The 25,200-nt window shown below is 38.4% G+C and overlaps 1 pseudogene; it reads left to right on the plus strand.

Annotated features, from left to right (window-relative positions):
- Positions 1 to 800: 800 nt before the first annotated feature.
- Positions 801 to 21,099, plus strand: LOC127455823 (ATP-dependent DNA helicase DDX11-like; annotated as a pseudogene).
- The last annotated feature ends 4,101 nt before the right edge of the window (positions 21,100 to 25,200 follow it).

A 25,200-nucleotide genomic window follows, 5' to 3' on the forward strand; every position in this document is an offset into this window, starting at 1 on the left:
AGCCCATCTCATCATGAGTTTAGACACTGTAGTGACCATTTCAATTCATTTATTTAACTGAAGTATTTCACACTCTCTGTGTGTAATGTAAAAGATAAATAAATAAAAAAAAGCCCTCATAAAGGTAAAAACTGTCCCAGAAAGTCAATTATAAGAGGGAAATTTTGGTCCGTAATAAAAAGAAAGTTACTTTCTGACACTGGTGGCTCCATATTGCTGATACTTTATATTGCTGATCATATATGTCAAAAGACGGTCATCGTGACCTCCCTCCCATTCCCCCTCAGAATCTACACCCCTAACATGAAGCGATGACCCGAGGTTACTGTAGTTACATTGATATCATTAACTACTAGATGTTGTGACAGCCAACTGCACAAGTTGAGCAGTGGTTATTAGTCGTTATTCTCCGTCTGGATCACTCATTACAATTAAGAAATTAATTGAATAAATTGGTTATACATATTAAATTGTCAAACTGCATAGTATTCATAGAGCTCAAATGATGTCCATTATAATAAACTTTATGTATATAGCATTATATTAAATATTTACAAAGTGTTTGTCAGAGAGGATATATGTGCACAGATGCAAATCCATCCGACAATGTAATAAAATCACAAGAAAGTTGATAAAAGATACTATTTAAACACAGACAATTAAGCACACGATAACTGAAGTAAAAAAAGTAAGGAAAGGTTTGTTGAAATCAACTGAGGAGATCCAAAAGTATAATTCTGGAGTTCTTTTCGGTTTTCACGAAGGAGTGAAATTTGATGAGTGTCCCTAACCTGTAAGAAGTTTAGCTACATTGGCTGAGACAGAAGACTGTGGGGTTTGTTTGAGGAAGTGTACACTGGCATGACTTGTTTTTCTTTTAAATGCAGTAACTTGTGGTATCCTTACATCTCTTCAGGTACTTTTACAGTAATTAATGAATTTTCCGCAAACACAGGCGGATTTAGATATGAATGGACCTCTGATCACAGTTTTATGTCAGTAGTTTAACTGGCCCAAATACAGCTGAACTGTTCAGTTAATGTGCTGTTTGGTCTCTGTGTAGGAATCGGACTCCTGGAGAAGTCTGATTCTGGTTATATATCATGGACGGCAAGAGTGGTCGGTTTCCCTTCCCGTTCCAGTCCTATCCTAACCAAGAGAACTTTATGGAGGCACTGTATACTGCTCTGGATCAGGGAAAAGTCTGTATATTTGAGAGTCCCACTGGCACGGTTAGTATGCAGATCAAATCACTTCATCAACCCTCTTATTTTAAGGAACGTTCAAACTCTGCCAACAGTATCTATGACATGCTGTTGTACTTGCTTGTTTTGATTATTGGGGGGTTACCTCCCCCCATTCCCCCCGGAATCTACACCCCTGCCAGTGGGTATATGTATATAAATAGTTACTGATCTGATATCCTTGCCCTTATCATGCGAATGTTACCGGGTTTAACGTCTTTACATTCTCATGACAGAAGCTTAAATAACTTTGCATAGACAAAGTTGGTAAGCGTTTCTATCACATTAATCGTATGTTAAAGCACATAATGTTTAAGTCATGTGGCCATACTTTCGAAACAACATATATTTTAAAGGAAAATTCCGGCTTCAATACAAGGCAAGCTCAATCGACAACTTTTGTGGCATAATTTTGCTTACCACAAAAACTCATTTGGACCTGTCCCTTTAAAAAAAAAAAAAATCTGGGTTACATTGAGGCACTTACAATGGAAGTGAATAGGGCCAATCCGTAAACATTAAAATACTCACTGTTTCAAAAGTATAGCCACAAGACATAAAGGATATGTGTGTAAACATGATTTTAGTGTGATAAAATCACTTACTAACATTTTCTGTGTGAAGTTGTATCCCATTTCACAATTTCGTTGCCATGACGACACTGTAAACCCTGTAATAACAACTTCAAAGCAAGTAATACACCAGTTTTAACAGAATAATTAATGCAAGTGATTTTCAGTGGTGGAAAAAGTACTCAAATACCACACCAATTTATCACTTAAATAAAAGTCCTCCATTAAAATACTACTTAAGTAAAATGAAAAAGTACCTGCTTTTAAAAATACTTCAGTATCAAAAAGTAAATACTAGAGGTTGAACGATAGTGGATTTTGCTGATACCGATAACCAAGGTGGTGGAAAAGGTCGATAACCGATTAATCGGCCAATAGTTTTTTATTTTTATCGATTTATAGAATAATGAAATGTTTCTTAGTCTTTTCTTACTATGACAGGCACAGACCAAGAGTCCAAAATGAATAAAATCCCAAAAGCAGTTTAGTGTGCAACCACAGTCCTAATAATAACCAGAAAAATTAAGATTTGGTACATAATGCTGGACTTTTAACTATAAACAAGATTGAAATACACTGGGGACTTGGCTCTGTTACAATGCTATATATGTTAGTAATTACCAAATGATGCTTTTTATAGCCTATATATTTCACAAGATGAGGTTTATTGATGAGGAATTTTTTTTTTCTAACCTTTTCTGTGTGGTTATATTCAACTTTGCAACTTTGTTGCCATGAAGACGTAACCTTAAACCTTAAAACGACCGTAAAACAACTTGAACAACTTTACAGCTCAAATAGTACAGAAGTTTTAACAGAAGAATTAATGTAAGTGCTTTTTTTTTTCTCCCCAATTTGGAATGCCCAATTCCCAATGCGCTCTAAGTACTCGTGGTGGCGTAGTGACTCAATCCGGGTGGCGGAGGACGAATCTCAGTTGCCTCCGCGTCTGAGACCGTCAACCCGCGCATCTTATCACGTGGCTTGTTAAGCGCGTTACCGCGGAGACGTAGCGCGTGTGGAGGCTTTACACTATTCTCCGCGGCATCCACACACAACTCACCACGCGTCCCACCGAGAGCGAGAACCACATTATAGCGACCACGAGGAGGTTAACCCAATGTGACTCAACCCTCCCTAGCAACCGGGCTAATTTGGTTGTTTAGGAGACCTGGCTGGAGTCACTCAGCACACTCTGGATTTAAACTCACGACTCCAGGGGTAGTCAGCGTCTTAACTCACTGAGATAAATTTCACGTTTCTGCCTTTAAACACTCCTAAAATGGGCCCCATTCACTTCCATTGTAAGTGCCTCACTGTAAACTTGTTTTTTAACCCTTTAAGCTCTGTGGGTGTTTTTAAAGATTTCCTGTTTCAGTGGCATACCTGAAATTAAAGGCTTATAAATCGACCCCCAAAAAAAAAAAAATAATAAAAAAAAAAAACACAAAACAAACAAGGAGGGTCGAGTGTTTGGTATCATCGTAAAGAAAACTTAAAAAAAAATGTAATGATATAGATTATGATACAGAGACTGCTGAAAAAACTGCTGACATCATATATCTCTGGGTGTAAATAAGGTGGCTCCGAAAAACTGCTTTTGTTTTGTTCCCAATCATGTCAACTGTATCTGAGAAAAATGTTGTGTTGATATGACAAAGCAATCAAAAGTTATAGCATTACAAATATAATTTATCATAGTGTCCAAAAACATCTCCAAACAAATAAAACATAATAACTGTACATACGAACTAATTAAACATGCAAACACAACAATGACTAAAGGTTTGCATTGCATGGAGACATGATTTTAGTAATGAGATTTAACAGAATGAGTGCCTTTTGCATCAATGGGTTTGTGTCATTTACATGGCGCCATCTCCTGGTGGCCATATGTAACATTGTGCATTGTGCTTTTTTTTTCTCACGGGCTCCGAGCTTAAAGAGTTAAAAGAAAAGGGATGTTAATTTTTTTTTTGTGTGTGGTAATTAATATTATGCCACAAATGTTGTCAATTGACCTTAAATTGTATCGAACACAGAATATTCCTTTAAAATTCATTCCAGCGCAATGCTTTGCCCCATAGACTTCTATTGTACATGCATTACTGGAAACACAGTTTTGGCTTGTTGTGTTTTCAAACTGACAGACAAGTCCGATAAGTCAGATAAAAGGTAATCGACTGCATGTCATAGATTAACTTGTATTGAACCTGGAACAGTGCTTTGAGATAAATGTATAACCTTTGTTTTGTTTGATTGTTCAGGGTAAGTCTTTGAGTCTTATTTGTGGTGCACTGACATGGCTGAGAGACTATGAGGAGAAGAAGAATCATGAGGCAGCCAGATTTCTGGATGGAGAGACCAAAAGACCAAAAAAAAGAATCTGATGCTCTGATGGATGGAAATAAAACCACCAAGCCATCAGAGCCAGACTGAGTGTCTGAGTTTGTGCAGAAGAAGGCAGAGAGAGACATGGTGAACAGGTTAAAAGTATAAGAGCTCTTATTCAAGATCATTCAAAACAAGTCATGTGTATGTAAGGGGTTTATTAAGCCTCCTCTTTCATTTCGGATGAGGAGCTGAAAAGGAAAAGGAGAGAGGAGAGGCTGGAGATGATGAGACACAATGCCCAGCTCCGATATACCATGAAGAGAAAAAGGAGTCTTTGAGCTTGCTTATAAATTTTGGGTATTTAGTGTATTTAGAAGGATGAATTTCTTTAACATTTTGATAACAATATATATCCTCAAGAGTGTGCTTTATTGTGAAAATAGCAACAACGGTGCTGCTATATTATTCACCATATAGCACAGCCTCACACACTTCATTGCTTATATATATTAAATCTTGTGTGTATATATATATAACAGGCCACTGAAGATGACGAGACTTAAGTTGCTGCATCTCAGCAAAGAGGGGGTGGAGTCAGAAGCACACAATCCAGAAGAGGAGGGGCTTATTGTAGCCGAATACGAGAGTGATGAGGAAGCCACGCCCAAGAGCAGGTATTGATTGTGTTAATTAATTAATGAATAATTCAGTGGGTGGGTGTGTCTTCCAACCTTCAATTCTCATACTGTTCCCTCCCCAGGCTGTGTGATGACGACGATGATGAAGATCTCGAAGATGATCATGTCACTAAGGTGCATGTTTACTCTTTCCTCCCTGTTTCAGTGAACTGCAAGGTGTTTGTGCATGTTTAATATGGTAATGTGCACGTCTTTAGATTTACTATTGTAGTCCAACTCACTCTCAGCTGGCTGAGTTTGTGCACGAGGTACAGAAGAGTCCGTACGGGGCCATGGTTTGTTTGGTTAATCTAGGGTCCAGACAGGTAAGCATGCATACTAATCGGTTCTTGTGATTGCAGTGTCACTATAATTTAAAATCACTTACAGGTACTCTGCAGTACTTAACCCTATTTATGAGCACTAGTCATAGTCATGCTTGCCCTGGGCCGGTTCTCAACATTGCATTCATATGAACACATTGATGTATCCATGAAAGGCAAAACAGATGATGTCATACCCATTTCATTTTGCCTTTTTCAGAACCTGTGCATTAATTCAGAGGTCGTGCGGCTCTGAAACGTCCAAATGATGAACGATCGCTGTTTGGAAATGCATAAAAACACAACATGGTGAGAAACACAAACTCTGCCAATTTAAACATAGCATTTTTGCTGTTTCAATTGACAAACTGATTACATAATCGGGAGTGTCAGACATTAATATTTTCATCATAATGATGTAAGTGTTTAATACAATTACAGAGAAACGAGAAAAGGCGCCAGACTCTGAGCTGAAGTGCCATCACGGTGTGGACAAGGCGGTGTGTGCCTTCTCGGGTTTTGAGAATTTGATGTCGATGTGGGATGAGGTGCTTGTGAAGGTGTGAGACATGGAACAGCTCCTACAACACCTGCCCTTATTACAGCACTCACATGGCCATACCTGCAGCTCAGGTGTATACACACACACACACACACACACACACCCCCCCATAGATAAATGGTTCTCAACTGATTTTGCTTTACTCCAAGATTTTGTATAGGACCCAAGTGTCAAACCAACACAACGCAAAAGTAAACAAACATTTCATTCAAATCGAACATTGCAATGTACCAATATAATCATGAACTGCATAGGCCCAACAATATACAATGCTACTGAGAGTTTTTCATTTTTCTTAAATTTAGAAAGTTTCATGCTCTCAGCAGCCGATAATTCACTGCATAAAACACATTGTGGTCAGTACAAACTATGTTTGTCTTTGTTGCATGTGAACCCATATTTAATATCCAACTGTCCATGTTGGCATCTGTCTAATCTGGCTAGCTTCTACAAAAAGACAGATGAATTTGTAGCAAAATACTGTAGAGTTTCATTAGATGCACTTCATTTGACGTCAACAACAAATAAATTGAAAGAGCTTTCTCCTCCCTTTTAAGAGTTGATGAGCCTATTTATTTTGCTGTCCTAACTACTGTATGTTAGTTACATTGTTTTTATTTCAGGGATCTCACGGTCATGGAAATACTGGAAATATCAGGGAATTCAAAAATGGTGTCTTCCAGGCCTGGAAAAGTCATGGAAGTGTCTATGGTGAATGTACAATTTTCAAGATTTTCTCTGCTCTAAAAATATAATATATAATATAAATATTGTGCTTTTATACAGTAGAGTAAGGGGATGTTCAGTAGAGATCAACCAATATTGGTTTTTCAATGACTGATACGATATTGACTACTTTTGTGTTTAAGGAATATTCCGGGTTCAATACAAGTTAAGCTTAATTAACAGCATTTGTAGCATACAGTATATACACCATGTTTTTTTTGTTTTTTTTCTCCCCAATTTGGAATGCCCAATTCCCAATGTGCTTTTAAGTCCTCATGGTCGTGTAGTGATTCGCCTTAGTCCGGGTGGCAGAGGACGAATTCCAGTTACCTCCACGTCTGAGACCGTCAACCCGTGCATCTTATCACGTGGCTTGTTGAGTGTGTTGCCACGGAGACATTGTGTGTGTGGAGGCTTCACTCTACCCACCGTGGCAACCATGCTCAACTCACCATGTGCCCCACCGAGAACGAACCACATTATAATGACCATGAGGAGTTTACCCCATGTGACTCTACCCTCCCTAGCAACCGGGCCAATTTGGTTGCTTAGGAGACCTGGCTGGAGTCACTCAGCACACCCTGGGATTCGAACTAGCGAGCTAGCGAACTCCAGGGGTGGTACCCAGCATCTTTTACCACTGAGCTACCCAGGCCCCCAACTACACCATGGCTGTTTAATGTTTTCCGTATAGTAGATTCATGAACAGAGATGTTAACCAGTTCCAATGATTCCTTCAAGTCTTCAGCTGTCACTCTAGGGTTCTCTTTTACCATATTGAGCATTCTGCGGTGTGCGCTTTGAATCATCTTGGCAGGACAACCACTTCTAGGGAGAGTAGCCACAGTACTAAACCGTTTTCATTTATAGACAGTTTGTCTGTGGACAGATGAATATCTAAGCTCTTCGAGATAACTTTGAAACCCTTTCCAGCTTTATGCAAAGCAACAATTCTTGATCATAGGTCTTCTGAGATCTTTTTTTTTTTTTTTGCGAGGCATGGTCCACGTCAGCAGATGCTTCCTGTGAATAGCGAAATCAAAATGTTTGAGTGTTTTTTATAAGTCAAAGTAGCTCTAACCCACACCTCCAATCTCATTTCAATAATTGGATGCCAGGTTTGCAAACTCTTGACTAGGAGCTTTTGTTGACGTCATTAGCCCTAGAGGTTCACATACTTTATGTATTCAATATGTACAAGAACAATACAATAATTAGTTAAAACAGATTGTTTGTTCATTATTGTAACTAAGATGAAGATCAAACAAATTTATACATAAATGCAGGTCATTCAAAAGGGTTCATATACTTTTTCTTGTCACTGTATAACAAAATGCAGGTATCTTGAGATGCATTGCCATTCTTTTTAACAAGACAGCAAGACAGCGCAATGGTCAGAGATGTCCGTCTAGTGCATGTTTATATAGAAAAACAATCGAAAAACTGGAAAAAAGGTAATGCAATTTAATTGGTCATAAAGGGTGGAAACCCCTTTATTCTTGCTGTTCACAACCCTATCAGAACAGATCTACGACCCACCAGTTGGAACCACTGCTTTGGGATACACTCGTCATTCATACAAGAGCTCTAAAACTGTTGCCATTTTTATCTGTCTCTCTCTTATAGGTGGTGATGTTACCCTATCAGTCTTTGCTCCATGCATCCACTCGCAAAGCGTCCGGGATAAAACTCAAGGATCAGATTGAGATTATTGATGAGGCTCGTAATCTGACTGACATGATCTCAGCCATACACAGTGCAGAAATCAGCGGTGCACAGGTACACACATACACTAACACAGTCTAATCGACCAGAACTAAATATATGCATAGTTGTCTAATGAGTGTCGTTTCATTTTTCAGCTTTGCAGGGCTCATTCACAACTCTCCCAGTACTGTGAGCACTACAGGTAAAACAACATCCTCTTAAATATAAACACTCCTTTTCAAACAATTAATATTATTTTTAAATATATATATATATATATTTATATATACATTAGCTGACATTATCATTATGTTTAATGTATTAGCATAAATGTCATTGTGTTAGATGGATGTGTCTCTCGCAGAAGTTGATTGAAGGCCAAGAATCTGGTGTACATCAAACAGATCCTCTTTGTGTTGCACGCACACTTGGAGGTCAGTCGTGTGTGATATTGTTTTGTATTTGTGTTTTTTGTCTTCTTCAGACTGATTTATTGCTGTTGTGTGTGTTAACAGCTAAAGTGGGTCAGAATCCAAACACCCAGTCCTATCAACCTGGTAAACAAACACAAACCACAGACTCTCAATCTAAAACACTTCTGACTGCTGCTTGTTGTTTTCCTCTTACATTGACTATTTCTCTAAAAATGTTTCATTTTGAATTTCTTTAAACAACAGGAAGTGAGCTGCTGACTGTTAATGACTTCCTGTTCAAGACTCAAGTTGATAACATAAACCTTTTTAAGCTACTACGAGTACTTCAGTGCATTCTGGAAATGAAAACTAATTTCTACATGTACTGATACAAATCAAGTAATTTAGATGACTTTCATCCAATATCAATTTGACATTCTTAATATAGTTTAATCCATTTGTCTTTTTAAGGTTCAGAAATACTTTGAGAAGAGCATGATCAGCAGGAAGGTGAGTAGGCGGACACATTTATGACTCTATTTTAACATAAATATAAATAACCACAGGACAAAAATAACCAGCAGATGGCTGCAAAGATCATTCCATGTTGTAACAAGTTGTATTTGTGTGCATGCGTGTGTGTTTTGCTTTGTGAATGCTTTATGGTCTCACCCATTCATGTGTGTGTGTGTGTGTGTGTGTGTGTGTGTGTGTTCTGCATTGTGGTTGAATTATTGATTTTATTTGACAAATTCCAAAAAAAAAAAAAAAAAAAAAAAAAAGCTCTGTGTTATAATCTTGCCCATTCATTTCCTATGGTCGGTCAAATTTGGCCGCAAACAACACAACGGTCACTTTTTTTTTGTCACGCAACCTATCCAGTCCAAATTTTTTGGGTGTGTTCAGATAGCAAATATAGGAAAAGTAACCAGGCTTCGAGCCACTCAGCTGAAATATGCTGTTTGTATTAAAGAAACAAAATGTATTTTGATAAAAAAATGACCGAACAGTGCACAAGGGTTAAAAAGTGCACAAAAACACACACTGATGCTCTGTGTCCTGTGTGTAGCTGTGTGGATTTGTGGAGGAATACGAAGGCAGCAGTGTAAACACACACTCCATTTCTAATAACAAAGAGAATCGTTGTATTGAAGGACTTGGGCATTTCCTCCAGACACTGCAGAACAAACCTACAGGTACAGTCTTACACCCCCATAAACATGTACTACCAGACTGCTTCTAAACTACTACAAAAAGATAACATTTAAAGTCATTGTGAAATCAAAATTGATTCTATACTTTCTTAATAAATATATCTGGTCTTTTTGTGTTGCGCTAGTAAGCAACTACTTAGCAATGACCTGGAAACCATCCACAACAATCAAGCATTGTGGCAACAAATTTTGCACATGCCAGCTTTACATTTTTCTTTAGAAAATGTAACAATGTACTTGTTGATGTTGTAGATCTTGCAGAACAGCAGGGGGCAGTAGAGGACAGACCCGTCATGGCTTCACCAATGATGCTGGTTGAGAGTTTCCTATTTTCTCTCACTAATGCCATCAAAGATGGACAAGTCATGATACAAAGGCAGAGTTAGCAGAGTTTGAGAGAACACATAATACATTCATGCATGTACCTTTTGAAATTCTCTCTCACACATAAATCCCTCTCTTTCCTTTCTCTCTCCAGCATGTCTTTCCCAGAGCAGTCTGAAATTTCTCTTGCTGAATGCCACAGTTCACTTTGCACAGATTGTCCAGGAGTGCAGGGCTGTGATCATCGCTGGGGGAACCATGCAGCCTGTTAGCTTGCTTACACACACACACACACACACACACACACACACACACACACACACACACACACACAGACACACACACAGAACCATTAGTTTCACATGGACTAATAGATATAGTGACACAGCTGCCTCGGTTACATAACTTTAAACAAACTCATTAAAGAATGACATTGTGTAGTATGCTGTGTAATAACTGTTTTTGTATTATTGTGTTGCAGGTTACAGATTTTAAAGAGCAGTTTTTGTTTTCAGCAGGGGTAACGGAAGACCGTATTTTAGAATTCTCATGTGGTGAGTTTGCGATTTTGTGCGTGCATATTGCGTGTGTATTACTTTTTGCAGTGTTATTTATGATGTGTAACTGTGGTATAATGTCTTCAGGTCATGTCATACACCCTGAGAACATCCTATCCATAGTCCTTTGTGCTGGCCCCTCAGGACAACAGTTGGAGTTCACTTCTCAAACTAGGGACACACCACAGATGGTAAGACATACACACGCAAACCAAAATGTCACAGATGGCCCGATGCAAGCACAACAAAAAACTGCTCATTTTAAATTATGGCAACAAAATGCACATTAATAATAGTGTTTTTCAACTAAACTTTTCTTGTGATTTAAATTAGCAAGCAAAATGAATGCTTACAAAATGTGAAAGGCTTACTTATAGTTGACTTTGCATATTAACCCTTAAACGCATACCTTGGGTCTTTAGTGACCTGGGACCTCATTCCACCCCTATTTCTTTAGTATATCTCTCTTATAGTGTAACACAAACAAAATGCCACAGTTAAGGGTTAAACTGGGAAGAAATTATTTTAACACTGAAAAAAATAAAATAAAATGACTTCAGCATGATAAGAATTTTAACTCTATTTGTTTACTTACATTAGATGGAAGAGATGGGCCGTGTTCTGTCTAACTTGTGTAATGCAGTGTCGGGGGGTGTGATCTGTTTCTTCCCCTCCTACGAATATGAAAAGAGAATCAAAAATTACAGCTGTCCCCACAGTATTTTTGCTGTCATAATTTACTGCCATATAATTATTTTACTTAGTGTACTTGTTAACCAAGTGGACAAAAGTGTGCATGCTTGAGATGAAATATGAGACAAGTGATGTTTAAAGAAAAGAAAGAAATTTCAAAGTAAATATCACTTGAGCAGAATATTTTTATTGGGCTTCATTTCCAATCAAGCTGTAATTTTGCCAAATTGTGCAAAATGTTTTAAAAAAATTTATTCCGGGTTCCCACTTTTCAAGGCACAATTTTCCAGGATATTTTATTTGCTCAAAAAATATATATAAGTATATATGAAAAAATCTACACTTAATGTTTAAGCAAAAACACAAGAGAGGTCATGATGTATATTATGGTTATTTTTTCTGAATTCATTACACATATTAATTTTAAAGCGTGCAGCACATGCAGATTACACAGTTTAAAAATCACACTAGGACATCGCAATTTTAATTTGATTATTTGTGCATTCAAACATTCTTTTTTTCCCCCCAAATATGTAAAATTCCGAGACATTCTGCGTATTATTCATGTAGCTAATGCCATTTATATTACTGGATTTAATGATTCCACATCGTAGAAATCATAGGGCCCTACATGTGTTAACCACAGTATAAGCGTGATTGTTAATTTATTATTGAAAATTAATTAACATCCCAAGGTGTACAGGCCACATCACAATGCTACCACCTCATCTGTGAACTAATTTTCAAAAACATCAGCAGTCTGAACATCGACCGTTGTCTAAGGTTTACAATTCAAATGTTTTAGTTAACATAACAGCAATGTTCACTTTATCAATCCTTAAACTATTTCGTCGGAGCAAAGCAGAGATGACAGCAGATGAGCAGAGAATGTACGGTACAGGGCTTCGTTAATGACGGTCAATTGTTAACGTCGTTTCACAATGTGCATCTGCCGGCAGTGACAAAACTATACGAATTTGTGTATTTGACACCTATCCTGAGTCCCAATCATTACCATGTTTTTATACATGTAACAAAAACCATGTTAGCAACACAGTCAAACAGTTTTATTATAAATATTTTCCAGGACAATTAATTATTTTCCAGGACATTTATGAATTTTTCTCATTTTCCATGACTTTTCCATGACTGGAAAACTGCATTGCAAAATTGCAGGTTTTCCAGGACGCATGGGAACCCTGTTATTAAATTGTGGGTATTTAGGATATATTAAATGTTAGCTATGAAATTATCTTAGCAAGACAAAGAAGTCTGACATTTTATTTCAAAAACGCTAAAATTTAATTTTTATCACAGAATTCTATTAAAAACAATACAGTAATTGAGATGTGCTGGAAATGACACTGTGGTGTGAATATCATGACGTTCAGCAAAATTGACAAAAATGGCAAATCTTCTGTGATGCATGTACAAAAACTTTTGGACATTGTTAGTAGACAAATGTAAAAAATAAACCAGTGAGAGTGTGAAAATGTTCACAAGACTTTACTTTCTAGATGTCCACAGTGCTGAAGGTGCCCGAAGTTGAAGAAACACTTTAGAAATTTTAGGACAATCAGTCTATGATGGGCTTGTATTAAATTTCTTCCAAAAAAAGTATGTTCCTGTTTGATGTTTGAATGAAACATAAAGCTCTTTGCATGTATGCATGTGTTTAGATGTATCATTATGGTTGGAATGCTGTATCCCAACATAAAGTCACTGGAGCTGCAAGAGAAGATGGCTTACCCGGACAAGCACATGGTGAGACTTTATAAAGGACGCTACATATGGGAACTGTCGGAAACAAATGTGTTATCTGTAACTCTGTGTGTCTCTCTGCTCCTGTCGTAGCCTCGTGTAGATGGTAAAAGTCCTGGGAAGGCCTTGATTGAGAATCTGTGCATGCAAGCTCTCAATCAATCTATTGGTAGGTAGAGCCAATTGCTTAAAGGGATAGTTCACCTTAAAATGACAATTCTGTCATCAATAACTCATAGAACACAAAAGGAAATGTTAGGCAGAATGCTAGTATCAGTCACTATTCACTTTTCTTCTAGCAAATTTCTCCTTTTGGATTGGGTTTGGAACAACTTAAGGGAGTAAATGTTTTTATGAATATAAAAGTCTTTGAAATAGCACTTAAACAGACAAACCATATATCAAATGAAAGCTCTCATTCTCAGGAACAAAATTTATTTGTTGCCCTAATTCCACAGTTTGAAAGTTTTTCAAAAGAATCACAAAGTGAAGTATGATTTCTGTAAGACATCAAATACAAATGTCTCTTTTATGTGGCGATCACTGCAGCTGTAAGCCTCAAATAGCTAAAAACTTTATCTATCTATCTATCTATCTATCTATATATTTTTTCTTTTTTTTAAATATTTATATAGCACAATTAAAAACAACACAAGGTTGGCCAATGTGCTTTACAACAGCACAAAAGCAGCATAAATACACAACAACAAAAAAGCACAACAGCATATATGCTTTTATCTTAGGCAGTTTTCTAAAAAACATGTTGGGTAGCCTTCCACAAGCTTCTCACAATAAGTTGCTGGAATTTTGGGCCATTCCTCCAGACAGAACTGGTGTAACTGAGTCAGGTTTGTAGGACTCCTTGCTCGAACACGCTTTCTCAGTTCGGCCCACAATTTTTCTATCAGATTGAGGTCAGGGCTTTGTGATGGCCACTCCAATACCTTAAGCCATTTTGCCACAACTTTGGAGGTATGCTTGGGGTCATTCTCCATTTGGAAGACCCATTTGCAACCGAGCTTTAACTTCATTGCTGATGTCTTGAGATGTTGCTTCAATATATCCACAATTTTCCTTCCTCATGATGCCATCTATTTTGAGAAGTGCACCAGTCCCTCCTGCAGCAAAGCACCCCCACAACATGATGCTGCCACCCCCATGCTTCATGGTTGAGATGGTGTTCTTCGGCTTGCAAGCCTCACCCTTTTTCCTCCAAACATAACGATGGTCATTATGGCCAAACAGTTCAATTTTTGTTTCATCAGACCAGAGGAAATTTCTCCAAAAAGTAAGATCTTTGTCCCCATGTGCACTTGCAAACTGTAATCTGGGTATTTTATGGCGGTTTTGGAGCAGAGGCTTCTTCCTTGCTGAGCAGCCTTTCAGGTTATATCGATATAGGACTCATTTTACTGTGGATATAGATACTTGTCTACCTGTTTCCTCCAGCATCTTCACAAGGTCCTTTGCTGTTGTTCTGGGATTGATTTGCACTTTTCGCACCAAACTACATTTATCTCTATGAGACAGAATGCGTCTCCTTCCTGAGTGGTATGATGGCTGCGTGGCCCATGGAGTTTAGACTTGCGTACTATTGTTTGTATAGATGAACGTGGTACCTTCAGGCATTTGGAAATTGCTCCCAAGGATGAACCAGACTTATTGTGGTCCACAATTTATTTATTTTTTTCTGAAGTCTTGGCTGATTTCTTTTGATTTTCTCATGATGTCAAGCAAAGAGGCACTGAGTTTGAAGGTAGGCCTTAAAATACATCCACAGGTACACCTCCAATTCAGTACACCTCCTATCAGAAGCTAATTGGCTAATTGCCTAAAGGCTTGACATAATTTTCTGGAATTTTCCAAGCTGCTTAAAGGCACAGTTAACTTAGTGTATGAAAACTTCTGACCCACTGGAATTGTGATATAATCAATTAAAAGTGAAACAATCTGTCTGTAAACAATTGTTGGAAAAATTACTTGCATCATGCATGAAGTAGATGTCCTAAACGACTTGCCAAAACTATAGTTTGCTAATATTAAATCTGTGGAGTGGTTAAAAAATTTGTTTTATGACTTCGACCTAAGTGTATGTAAACTTCCGACTTCATCTGTACATGCTTATAAAGTTAGGGCAACAACAAAAAATTTGTTTTTTAATTTTTATCTATTCATCATAAGATTGTAAACACATGCAATATTATTTATGAATAATTAATAACAATTATGAATAAAGTTTTTTTATTTTATCTGGGGAAGTTTCTGAAAAAATGAGACCAATTTTTGGCAATTAGTCCCCAGTATGTGTAAATGGTGAGCTTTTAAATTTGAGTGTAAAAAAACTGCAGACGGCAGCCCAAAAACCTTTTTACCAGCAGTATCAAGTATTCAACTAAACATTAAAAAATTGTAAAAAGTAATGAAATGTAACAAAACTACTTCAATAACTGGTCTTCACTGTATCATTATAATACATTTTGAAGCTATCACCATACTGTATACTGTGCACAGCATACTTCTTTCTTTAAGATAGGTAGTATGCCATTTTGAACATAGCCTTTGAATGTGAATTGTGGATAAATATTCGAGTTGGAGTAGAGGATGCAATCATAGCTGAGCGTTTGCGTTCGTCTATCCAGCTGTCTGCTGTTTTAATGAGCAAGACAGCACATTTACAAGTGTTAATATGAGTCTGTGCTCTCCAGCTGTGCTCTCTCTATGCAGGTCTGCTCTAATGAGAGGAAGTTGTTGATGACAGGATTTGTTAGCAGTATGTTCACTGTCTGATCGTTTATTTGATTCCGCAGTTTTTTCTGGAGAAGCGACAGAGACCGCAGCTCTGAGGAGACATCGACTCGACAGAGCTGAGCTGTGTGTGTAAATATACTATGTGTGTTCTGCATAATGCATGTTTGACAGCGTAGGCCTTGTAAATGATTTAGGCAGTTTAGGAGTTGCAGAAATGTGAAGCTTATAATTTTATAAAAGCACTTACATTAATTCTTCTGTTAAAACGTGTGTATTATTTGAGCTGAAAAGTTGTTTAAGTTGTTTTTACGGTCGTTTTAGGGTTCATGACGTTAAAAACTTGTAACACCATAAACCCTAAGTTGTAAAATCGTCTATAACATTACACAGAAAAGGTTAGTAAGCTATTTTATCAAACTAAAATCATGTTAACACACATGTTGTTTATGTCTTGTGGCTATACTGAAATTGATACAATATTGAATTTGTAGCAACATTCATTTCAAAAACTCAATATTCATGTTTTTCACCATATTATCAATGTTTTCCAAAATCACTAAATTGTCAATAAAAATCTAATTAAACAGGCCAAACTTTAGAGTGTCCTAAAAATACATCGTTCAGGCCACTGGTTGAGGTGGTAAATATCACCTTTAGTACACAGGAAGTAGACTATAGTCTTGTTTGAGTGTGTTACGGCTAGAGTATACTTCGATTTTTACAGTGAACCTTTATGTCTCACGCACAGTCAGGCACTCTAGCCTTTTTAAAGTATAGTCTTTTTACTGCAAGCCTATATGGACATGTATACGTAACGAAATCAGCGCGTTTTTAAATGAGAAACGTATTAGTGTGGACGTGGCCTAAGCCAAGACCCAAATCTGAGCATGTGGTATTTAAAGGTCTCATGACCACTAGATTGAGACTCGATTTTGTAACTACAAAGCCAACAGAAAAATGCAGGAATATCATTTAAAAAACAAAACATCAAAATATACACTGGTGGCCAAAGGTTTGGAATAATGAACAGATTTTGCTCTTTTGGAAAGAAATTTGTCCAGATGCTCAGGTGACATTTCACCCCACACTTCCTGTAGCACTTGCCATAGATGTGTCTGTCTTGTCGGGCACTTCTCATGCACCTTACAGTCTAGCTGATCCCACAAAAGCTCAATGGGGTTAAGATCCATAACACTCTTTTCCAATTATCTGTTGTCCAATGTCTGTGTTTCTTTGCCCACTCTAACCTTTTTGATTTTCTGTTTCAAAAGTGGCTTTTTCTTTGCATTTCTTCCCATAAGGCCTGCACCCCTGAGTCTTCTCTTTACTGTTGTACATGAAACTGGTGTTGAGCGGGTAGAATTCAATGAAGCTGTCAGCTGAGGACATGTGAGGCGTCTATTTCTCAAACTAGAGACTCTGATGTACTTATCCTCTTGTTTAGTTGTACATCTGGCCTTCCACATCTCTTTCTGTCCTTGTTAGAGCCAGTTGTCCTTTGTCTTTGAAGACTGTAGTGTACACCTTTGTATGAAATCTTCAGTTTTTTTTGGCAGTTTCAAGCATTGTATAGCCTTCATTCCTCAAAACAATGATTGACTGATGAGTTTCTAGAGAAAGCTGTTTCTTTTTTGCCATTTTTGACCTAATATTGACCTTAAGACATGCCACTCTATTGCATACTGTGACAACTCAAAAACAAACACAAAGACAATGTTAAGCTTCATTTAACGAACCAAATAGCTTTCAACTGTGTTTGATATAATGACAAGTGATTTTCTAGTACCAAATGATCAATTTAGCATGATTACTCAAGGATAAGGTGTTGGAGTGATGACTGCTGTCTAGATTTGATCAAAAATGACTTTTTTCAAATAGTGATGGTGCTGTTTTTTTACATCCGTAATGTCCTGACTATATCTGTGATCAGCTGAATGCCACTTTGGTGAATTAAAGTACCAATTTCCTTCCGAAACAGCAAAATCTGTACATTATTCCAAACTTTTGGCCGCCAGTGTACATCCAGCTTTTTTTATTCATTCTCATCTGGACACATGAAATATTAGTTAGGATTCAAATACATGAGTTAGTGTAAATGCCATATTTGAAGTGAATGAAGATTAGGCTGAGGGACTGACATACAGTCTGCTCAAAGGGTTGTATTGTACACCTTGGAGTTGATCGCTCAGCCAACGAAACATCAAAAACACAACTTTAAAAAAAAGATTGCAGTGGATATTAAGAAGCGGCGCTGGAAGGGGTGGGATCATGTCTGACATCCTGCCGAAAGCTCCGCTGAAGCTGTCATGTGCTTCTGAAGTGTCTCCACCCCCTGGACCCTTGCCAGAGATACCTGTCAGATATTCACATAAAAAAATGGGTCAGCTACCACGAAAACACAGTACTGACTGTCAGGCTGAGGCACTAAAATAAAGGTTTTATACTAGGGCTGTCACAATTTCATTTTGACTGGTGATTAATTGTCATTCTCTGTTGACCACTCAAACCAGCCCATCTGACACCAACAATCATCCATGCGATTATTTAATCAGCCAATCGTGTGGCAGCAGTGCAGTGCATAAAATCATCAGATATGGGTCAGAAGCTTCAGTTAATGTTCACATCAACCATCAGAATGGGGGAAAAATGTGATCTCAATGATTTGGACCGTGGCATGATTGTTGGTGTCAGACAGCATGATGCTACCATCACCATGCTTCACCGTTGGGATGGTATTGTGCAGGTGATGAGTGGTGCCTGGTTTCCTCCAGACATGATGCTTCGAATTGAGGCCAAACAGTTCAATCTTCGTTTCATCAGACCAGAGAATCTTGTTTCTTGCAGTCTGAGAGTCCTTTAGGTGCTTTTTTTGTGTGTCTTGCACTGAGGAGAGGCTTCCGTCTGGCCACTCTGCCATAAAGCCCAGATCGGTGGAGTGTTGCAGTGATGACTGTCCTTCTGCAAGTTTCTCCCATCTCCACACAAGATCTCTGGAGCTCAGCCAGAGTGACCATCAGGTTCTTGGTCACCTCTCTTACCAAGGCCCTTCTCCCCCGATTGCTTAGTTTGGCCAGGCGGCCAGCTCTAGGAAGAGTCCTGGTTGTTCCAAACATCTTCCATTTAAGAATGATGGAGGCCACTGTGCTCTTGGGAACCTTCAATGTAGCCAAAATAAATTTGAAGCCTTCCCCAGATCTGTGCCTCGACACAGTCCTGTCTCTGAGCTCTGCAGGCAGTTCCTTTGACCTCATGGCTTGGGTTTTGCTCTGATATGCATTTTCAGCTGTGTGACCTTATATAGACAGGTTTCCCAAATCATGTCCAATAAAACAAAGTGTAGAAACATCTCAAAGATAATCCAGAGAAATGGGATGCACCTGACCTAAATTTCAAGTGTCATAGCAAAGGGTCTGAATACGTATGGCAATGTGATATTTCAGTTTTTCTTTTTAATAAATTTGCAAAGTTATAAAAAATCTGTTTTTTGCTTTGTCATTATGGAGTGTGGAGTGTAGATTCATGTGAAAAAAAATATTTAAAGCATTTTAGCATAAGGCTACAACATAAAAAAATGTGAAAAAAATGAAGGGGTCTGAATAAGTGCTGAATGCACTGTATAGTGCGTGTGTGTGTGTGTGTGCATGTGTGTGTATGTATGTGTGTGTGTGTAAATGAAATAAATATATATACAAATATTTAATAATAATTACATATAAAATAGGAAACAGCCGATTATGATTATAATTCCAAGAGGCCTGTTTCAGACTCACCTTTTCTGTGCATGGCCAACTTATTAAACAGGTCAGACATGAGGTTGCCTCCACTGACCACTACACCAACTGATGAAAAGAAGATGATGATTAGTTTAATATCTTTATCTGCAAATACTTCACATTACAATGCATTCTGGGAAGAAAAAGACCCTGCCACTAATTTAACACTCATATCTAATGTCGTTGTAATATTCTACAGTAAATGATGAATACACAGAGGTAATATCAAGAAACAAAGTTGTTATTGAATTGAATTTTTTCAAATTTTAAACGTGGCATTTGCTCTTGATCAAGTAAATCATTAGTAATTAGTTCTCAGCGATGGTAAATTAAAGTTTATCAACTGAAAAAATATAAATGAAGAACTTGAAATATGCAAGTCTTAGTAAGTCCAGGGCCAGACAATTTCAGAGCAAATGTCAATACAGCAGCTTTAATGAAAGAACATTTCTCTTTTGAACTTTCCAAATACCACACACTCTTCATTATATCAATAATACTGAAACAACATTTCTCAAGATGACAATGAATTCCTTTTGTTTTAAAAACTAATATGGTTTGTTTTGATATATTCATATTGCAACATTATATACACCAGATTTTTTTTATATTCTGAAGATAATGTGAGTGCCCATACTTTAGTCACCTTCACAATGCTAGAGTGTCCTGAGTGGTTACCAGGGTGTTGCTATGCGGTTGCAAGGGTATTCTGGGTAGTTGCATGACGGTTATTTAGTCAAAGTCAAAAGAGTCCACCTTCAAGTCTCTATGATATTCTGGTCTCTAGATTTGACTCAAGTTCTTCCTTCAATGTAAGTCCATGGGATTTTTTCACCATTTTTATCATCCGCCAGGTGAAACTCGTAAGTCAGCAACACACTTCTCAATATGATGCATATATGATACACTCTGAAGCATCTTACCTTGCTCTTGTTCTTTCTATTTCTTCTAAGACCTTGCCTTCTTTTATGTTCCGAAGTTTTGCTTTGCCGATGCCGCCGGAATTCCGAATCGACTCCAGCAGTCTGGCTCAACCATCCGAGGGTTGTAACATTTTAGAAGGGGTGAATTTTACCACACCTATCATGCACCTACAAAGAGTAACATAGTTAGTACATTTAGAGTAATAATGTTCATTTTGAATAAATTAACCCTTATGTTGTGTTTCGGTTATTTTGACGTGTACGATTTTGTACGATTTTTCTTTTTACTTGACCCAATTGGAATTAGATTCATTTTTGTTCACATGGTATCTGAAAACACAAAAACATTTGGACCATTTTCTTTACATTTTTTTGTTTTTATTTCAGTTTATTTCAGTTTGTAACAAAGAAGTCGATAAGAAGATATCATGGAATATCTTGTGATAATACGTATATGCAATATGAGAGATGTATAAACAATCTTAGTGGGCCGGTCATTTTTGACCAGGAACACAAAATGTGTTAGCACAAAAGGGTTAAAAGATTTGCAAAGGTGTTACATATGAAAAAATAAATCTTGTACCTGTGGATGGAGCTTGACTTGTGTCATCAGTGCTGTCTGGTGCCATAGGTGGAGGCAGTAGTGGAAGGGGTGGGGCAGGGGAGGCTCCAAGGGGTGGGGCTGATACAAGACTGGGCTCTGGTGGGGGAGGGGGAGGAGATGGGGGAGGAGCTTCGAGTCTAAAGTGAGAGTCTTGAAAACAAAAGCAAGAAATAAACAAATGTAAAATACACATATCTTCAGCCGATTGTAGGAAAACATCATTGGGAGTCTTTAAAGTAAACATAAAATGGAATTCTCAACCTATTTTACTTCCATAATATGATGTATTTCATATATATTTAGAGAGAAAAAATGTAGGGCGGGACTTTGGAAATTGGATGGTGAAAAATGGGTGAACGTACTACCTGAATAGCTATATGTCTATTGGTTAATATAAACCAACAACCTATGCTGCCTAAATGATGTCAGCAGAGAAGAAAAGTAGTTTTAGAGGTGGAGCAAGTTATCAAATATCCGATAAAAAATTACGAAAACAAACTTTTTTTTTTTTTTTAATAACATGCACTGATGGGGTCCATTTTGATTTCATGATGAATTTTAAATACAGATCCATTTCACACATAAAATAAAGATTAAAGATATGCTCCAAATGAATGTGGTAAATATTCTCACCGGATCCACTGGATTCATCATGCTCTGTGCTAAACGAGGGACGTTCGGGAATGCTGGCACTGGAAGGAATGGATGGCCCAAACCCTGGGCTGAGGTCAGCACTGTACATGAGGTAGGTCAGGCAGGTAAGATGGCACATCGATCTCTGGCATTTGCCCCAGGTCTGGGACATAGAAATAATTCTCTGCATTCTGAGAAAGAATGATTGAAAGATACAACTCAACGTCTGACAAGCTTGCATATGGTTTTCAGCCATATCATTGATCTGTTCTGTCTTCTGTGACAAATAGGTATGGCCTAGCTATGCTCAGATTCAGAGAAAAGGGAGTGAGACTATTGTATAATCCACATTTGGCTGGACAATCTAAATCTCACCTGTCTTTCAAGCTGCTCTCTCTTGGTGATTGACAGCGGTGCATCAAATGGTTTGTCTTCCTTTTCCGTCTCTAATGTGGTGTGCGTTTTAGTCACAGCTCCTGCCAGTGGGTCAAGAAACACATATTTCTTATAACTGCATTCAAGACAAAACATACACACATAATGATGAGTGCTAATAAGGTTATTTTGCTTATGCAACACTGAGCAAATATGTGTAGGTGTGTGTGTACTCACAGGTTCTCAGTTGTGTTGAACAGCAATATGGAGCTGACCGAGCTGACATTTTTTGGCAGACTTCTCAAACCCTCTTCAGTCTCATCCCTGGAGCGCTTCTTAGTGTCCACGCACACTGGCAAATACATCAACTTCTCCTATAAAACACGTATATACACTTGGAAATGAGCGTATAGAGAGAGGAAATAGGACATACTGGAGGAGGAGGTTATAATCAAATGGCTGAACCTGTTCACCTGCAGAGCCTTGTGGGCAGAGTTTGCTCTGAACTTTAAAGCGAGGCTGCTTTTTGGGAGGCAGGATCAACTGCACCTATAATGATAGAAGAATAATCCTGCAGTTTTTCTGGAGCCGGGTATTTGGCACTGGAGAATACCTACACAAACACATATTACAACATACTTATAACCACTTTACACTGTGCAATAATTACTAATTAGTAATTTAGCTGACACATTGTGACTTACAGTAAGGGAATTTATTGAGTCCAAATAAAAATGTTGATTCATAAATGATTCCATTTTAAAGTTTTTGTTTAATCCAAGTGGTATTCATTGCAACAAAACTACTGGGGTTTGAACCAACAACATTCATGGATCAGCCCTAGTGGGGTTTAAACCTAAAACCTTCATGGATCAGCCCAAATGGGGTTTGAACCTACAATCTTAATGATTCAGTCCTAGTGGTGTTTGAACCTACAACCTTCATGGATCCATCCTAGTGGGGTTTGAACCTACAACCTTCATGGATCAGCCCTACTGGGGTTTGAACCTACAACCTTCATGGATCAGCCCTACTGGGGTTTGAACCTTCATGGATCCATCCTAGTGGGGTTTGAACCTACAACCTTCATGGATCAGTCCTAGTGGGTTTAAACCTACAACCATCATGGATCAGCCCAAATGGGGTTTGAACCTACAATCTTAATGATTCAGCCCTAATGGGGTTTGAACCTTCATGGATCAGTCCTAGTTGGGTTTGAACAACTAACCATCATGGATCAGGCCTAGTGGGGCTTGAATCTACAATCTTAATGATTCAGTCCTAGTGATGTTTGAACCTACAAGCTTCATGGACCCACCCTAGTGGCATTTGAACCTACAACCTTAATGGGTCAGTCCTAGTGGTGTCTGTACCCACAAACTTTATAGATCAGCCCTAGTGGGGTTTGAACCTACAACCTTCATGGATCAACCCAAATTGGGTTTGAACCTACAATCTTAATGATTCAGCCCTAATGGGGTTTGAACCTACAGCCTTCATGGATCAGTCCTAGTTGGGTTTGAACAACTAACCATCATGGATCAGGCCTAGTGGGGCTTGAATCTACAATCTTAATGATTCAGTCCTAGTGATGTTTGAACCTACAAGCTTCATGGAACCACCCTAGTGGGGTTTGAACCTACAACCTTAAGCGATCAGCCCTAGTGGGGTTTGAACCTACAAGCTTTATGGATCAGCCCTAATGGGGTTTGAACCTACAACAATCATGGATCAGCCCTAGTGGAGTTTGAACCTACAACCATCATGGATCAGCCCTTGTGGGTTATGAACAATCATGGATCAGCCCTTGTGGGTTATGAACAATCATGGATCAGCCCTTGTGGGTTATGAACAATCATGGATCAGCCCTAGTGGGGTTTGAACCTACAACCATCATGGATCAGCCCTTGTGGGTTATGAACAATCATGGATCAACTCTAGTGAGGTTTGAACCTACAACCATCATGGATCAGCCCTTGTGGGGTTTGAACCTACAACCTTCATGGATCAGCCCCTGTGGGTTATCAACAATCATGGATCAGCCCTAGTGGGGTTTGAACCTACAATCTTCATGGATCAGCCCTAGTGGAGTTGAACCTACAACCATTATGGATCAGCCCTTCTGGGGTTTGAACCTACAACCTTAATGGATCAGTCCTAGTGATGTTTGAACCTACAACCTTCATAGATCAGCCCTACTGGGGTTTGAACCTACAACCTTCATGGATCAGCCCTAGTGGAGTTGAACCTACAACTTTCATAGATCAGCCCTACTGGGGTTTGAACCTACAACCTTCATGGATCAGCCCTAGTGGAGTTGAACCTACAACTTTCATAGATCAGCCCTACTGGGGTTTGAACCTACAACCTTCATGGATCAGCCCTAGTGGGGTTTGAACCTACAACCTTAATGGATCAGCCCTAGTGAGGTTTGAACCTACAACCTTCATGGATGAGCCCTAGTGGGGTTTGAACGGCCTAGATCATTAATCACTAGGTTATGCAACTGCTACAGCACATATTCACCTACTTCTCCAGACAGTTACTAAGTTACCATGCCCCAGAATAATTTTCTTTTCTACAATGTTTAAACTTCCACTGTGTGACTGACTGACTGTCAAGAGTGTTTTGTGTGTGTGATTAGGTCTGCATCACCTTCATGGCTTTTTTGCTTCCTTTGATCTTCTAGACTCTGGCCTGAGCCAGTTTGATCTGGTCTGTGATGGACTATAGGTGCGCACGGTTTTTCTCCACACTCTGAGACACCCTGTCAAAGCCGAATGAAGTCCAAAAAGGTGTATGAGTATGCAGATGAACACATCGCAATTGCATCAAAATGTCATGTGGTAGTCAGTTGTTTCCACTGGTCTACTTTCATGCTAATTAAAAACTAGTGATAGACTATTATATGGGCCAAGCTGAGCAACTGACCAATATTTGGCCATTGTGAGATTACTGGCTTTGGCCGATAACAGTGGCCGACTGCCCAATTACAGTAGCAGACATGTTTGTTGCATAGTGCATAATGAATATTCTG

This window comes from Myxocyprinus asiaticus, chromosome 18 (assembly GCF_019703515.2).
Source record: "Myxocyprinus asiaticus isolate MX2 ecotype Aquarium Trade chromosome 18, UBuf_Myxa_2, whole genome shotgun sequence".
NCBI classification, from domain to species: domain Eukaryota; kingdom Metazoa; phylum Chordata; class Actinopteri; order Cypriniformes; family Catostomidae; genus Myxocyprinus; species Myxocyprinus asiaticus.